Source organism: Eufriesea mexicana, unplaced genomic scaffold (assembly GCF_001483705.2).
Source record: "Eufriesea mexicana isolate 0111107269 unplaced genomic scaffold, ASM148370v2 scaffold2751, whole genome shotgun sequence".
NCBI classification, from domain to species: domain Eukaryota; kingdom Metazoa; phylum Arthropoda; class Insecta; order Hymenoptera; family Apidae; genus Eufriesea; species Eufriesea mexicana.
In genome coordinates this window covers 290,746-295,218 of record NW_016910819.1, presented here as the reverse complement: position 1 = coordinate 295,218, position 4,473 = coordinate 290,746, and positions in this window count along the sequence as shown.

Genomic DNA, 4,473 nt, shown 5'->3' with positions numbered 1-4,473 from the left:
ATGAAATACTTTGAATTTCGGTTGAAGAATTATGCTAATAAATCATCCCGCTACGCTCTTAATAACACCATGATCGGCAACCCGGCTGCACTGTAATCAAACTATCTTATCCGCATACCGGTAGAATAAATCGTTTTGGAATTTCTTTCGCAACCACCACGATCGCCTAACTACCACGATACGTTTACGAATTTATGCGATAACAAGTCGGAGAATTATGTAACGATGGTGGTATACAAAATGATTCTGGAAATTACGAATATTACCGTGCTATTAATATAAGGAATGCCTCTAGACAGAACTCTTTCTCGGGTAAAAGCAATGAAAAGTGGTATGGCAAGAAGCGTAATTCTGCGATTTTCTTGCATACGAAAAACCATCTCGGATACTGAAGTCATTCCGAGCACTGATTTTTAAATTAAGAAGACGCAATTAGTATATTTGTTATTATTATAGTATTATCACAATGTCCTTTCCTTGTGATATCCTAAATTTTTTCCTTTTTTCTTTTTAAATTTGTAATTATATTATAAGGTTGTCTGAGATTTAAGTTTTATTTTATATTTGAGAATATTGGCAATTAGTATATTTATTATTATTATTATAATGTTATCACAATGTCCTTTCGTTGTAATATCCTAAATTTTTTCCTTTCTTCCTTTTAAATTTGTAATTATATTATAAGGTTGTCTGAGATTTAAGTTTTATTTTATATTTGGGAATATTGGCAATTAGTATATTTATTATTATCATAATATTATCACAAAGTCATTTCGTTGTAATATCCTAAATTTTTTCCTTTCTTCCTTTTAAATTTGTAATTATATTATAAGGTTGTCTGAGATTTAAGTTTTATTTTATATTTGGGAATATTGGCAATTAGTATATTTATTATTATTATTATAATGTTATCACAATGTCCATTCGTTGTAATATCCTAAATTTTTTCCTTTTGTTCTTTTAAATTTGTAATTATATTATAAGGTTGTCTGAGATTTAAGTTTTATTTTATATTTGGGAATTCTGGAAGTCCAACTATAAATCAATTATTGCATTTAGTTGCATTTGGTTTAGTAATGTTAAGTTAAATAATGAAGATTACTACTTGGGACTAATGACAAGACATAATCAGAGTAGAATAATAATAATATATATATATACGCGTCAATTTTAAAAACTTTCTATATCCTAGTTCACTTATGACTGGAAGATAATTTTTCTACATAACTCACAACGTGAGTCATTTGTTTTGAGAACGAAATATTTAGAAAGTAAATAGGGGAAAGTCGCATGAGTTTTGTTCACTTTCCAAATATCTTTTGGCCAGTGTAATGATGATATAAGGAGAAAGGAAAAGCTGTGTAAATGATCTTCACTGACAACAATGCTGACAAGTTTCGAAACTAACAAAACATCAAATGTGTGTCAGTAATTACGAAAATAGCCTAACTCCAATATGCTTTGTCCTGAAATATTAAATTCTGGGTTTGGATAAGCGAAAAAATTAATTTCAACAGAATTATAAACTCTATGTAACTTGAATATGTTACAAAATAAGTCAAAATTTAATTTCGTTTAGATATTTGATTTAAATCATTTCCATAATTACATAGAAAAATAACATACAGAGCACGTACAAAAGTTAAAATGAGAAATTAAAAAAATGATTTATTCATATTTCGATAAGAGAAATTGAATAATTCCAAATTTTGCTCCACCATGTACTATATTAAAATTATATTCCAGAGTCTGACTTAAATCATTTCCGTAATTATCAGCAGATACAAAAGTAAAAGTGGGACATTAAAAAAATTATTTTACCATATATTGATGATAGAAATTGAATAATTCCAAATTTTGTTCCACCATGTACTATATTAAAATTATATTTCAAGGTCTAACATAAATCACTTCCATAATTATCGACATGCACAAAAATAAAAGGGTGACATTATGAAAATTGTTTTTCCATATTTCGATTAGAGAAATAGAATAATTCAAAATTTTGCTCCACCATGTCCTATATAAAAATTATATTCCAGAATGGAGAAAAATGAGTGCATCGACAAAAATGAGAAGATATAATTGGTTTTGTATCATATTTCGAAATAAAAATCAAAGAACATAACAAGAAGGAGAAAATGATTGTTTAAAAAATCATTACCATAAAAAATGTAAAATATTTAAGACATCCATCTTTGACTACTATTTTTATACCCGAGGGTAAAAAAATCGTATTACAATTTGCTGCTAAAAAAGCATTACTGCGTACCATCGTGCAGCAAACGAATTTTATTACCGGCATATAAACTTTAGAAATCATTTAACCTTTTTCCCCTGCATTCCTTTTTATTCGCACTGGAGAAAAGGCTACATCTCGTCTCGGTTCCTAGAACCATCTTACACGTCGCATTAGCATATCTCGAACTTAATAAATTACCGATAATCCGCACGAAAACAAGGTAGGGGAAAAAATGAGAGGTCTACAAGTCTCTCGAACAAGACCCACAATTTCTACCGTTTTAATCTCCCACCTCTGGCGACCGATTTCACTTACCCTCGATCAGAATCGATTCCTCGTGGCAGGTACAAATGCCGGTTAATTAACCAGCGGGGATTAATTCGTTTTTTTTTTTAGGATTTATACCTCGGACGGTTTAATTCCCGGAAAAGTTGGGTAGCCCGATGAGACCCGGTCTCTTGGACGACTCTGGCTCATAACTCATGGCGGACGGTAACGAAAATCGGCGGGATAAAATATCGCGGGGTCCTTCGAAAACTGTCAACGACCCTGTCCTCGGCTCGTTCCTCGTCTCCATCCGCCGGGGGGTACGAGAGCAAAAGCCGGGGCCAATAATAAATCCGCTGGCGGGTAGCAAAGCGATTTCAGAGACGTACGCGCGCGAAAGAAGAAGGGGGATGGAGATGCAAGAACGAAAGGACTCGTGAATCACGAGAAGGGACCGGAGTCTAATTATAATATCAATACCATATTAGATTAATTAGCGTCACATAGCCAGGCGGCAGCCATGCGCAACGCCAGTGTCGTTAAGATTAATTGCCTTGTCCTTTCAGCCAGCCTGTCCATAGACCGGGTACCCCGTGGACGCCGCGGAACGCGCACGTCCTCAGGCGATCGCACCACGTCTCGCAATCCCCGACGATACGTCCATCTAGGATCAGATAAGATGGAACTCCTTGGCCACAGGCTGCGTTTCACCGCCACATGCTGTAACGTGACGATGGAAATCGATTTTTCAACCGTGATCCCAGGCGATTGCGTTTTATCTCGGTTCGCAGAAACACGTTGCTGCAAATTTTATCCAGATACTACTGATAAGGGAACATTCGCTGATGGCGGGTGGGAGCTGCGCTTCGCCTTCCTTTTGTCGTCAGGGTTTATTATACTTATATAGCTTTATTCGTGATAATAAATATATAAGTGCATGGATTTTGGCGAGTTTTAATCGACGTGATGGCGGCTTGAGCAACGTTTATGGGAGATTTATTCGGTATATTCCTTTTGGGTACGCGAAGGTACGTGAGTGTTTCTTTGAGATAAAGATATCAGATTCACGCAAATAAATGCAAACTGGCTGACAAGATTTGTAAGAAATTATTTAATATAATTGCAGGCATATACTTTGATTCGCGAATGTAGGGAATAATAGTTGTTGTTTAATTCCAATATATTTTTATTACGAGTTAAGGAGACTTAGGAGTAAAGTACAAATTAACCCTTTGCACTCGACGATTTTTTGGTTAAAGAAGGGCACGAGTTGAAAAATGTTCTGCTATAAGACTGATGATATTTTTTGAGCAGTAAATGAGAAATCGTATAATAATAGCCATCGCTTATGCCATCTGCTATACCAGTAAATAGGTCTATTCAACTAACCTATGAACCTATAGAATTTTACGGATTATTTTATATAAAATATTGAATAAATATATCAATAGATTATGAATCTACAAGCTTAATTTAGCTTATTTTTATCAATATAATTGAACTTTCTAGTCAAATTCTATTGAATTGCAATGGCTATAGCAAACCAATAGAATTTTTTCTCCTTATTTATATAAAAAAGTTTGCTCACCACGATATTAGTCGGAAATGTTAATATAATTGAACTTTCTAGTCAAATTCTATTGAATTGCAATGGCTATAGCAAACCAATAGAATTTTTTCTCCGTATTTATGTAAAAAAGTCGTATAATAATTAATCAAATATATATATCTAATTTAAAATAGAGCTTTGAAATTTTATCAAATGGTGGTTGAAAGGCGCCTCTCGAGTGCAAAGGATTAAAAGATTGGATTGATAACTATGATCACGCAACTCATTCACACATCGACTCTTCTTCAAACTTCGTAAAGGACTCGACTCTAACCGACTGTCAACGACAGGACTCTCACCGACTGTCCTAAGGACAGCCCTTGCACCCTCCTTTAACACTAGGTTTACGAACACT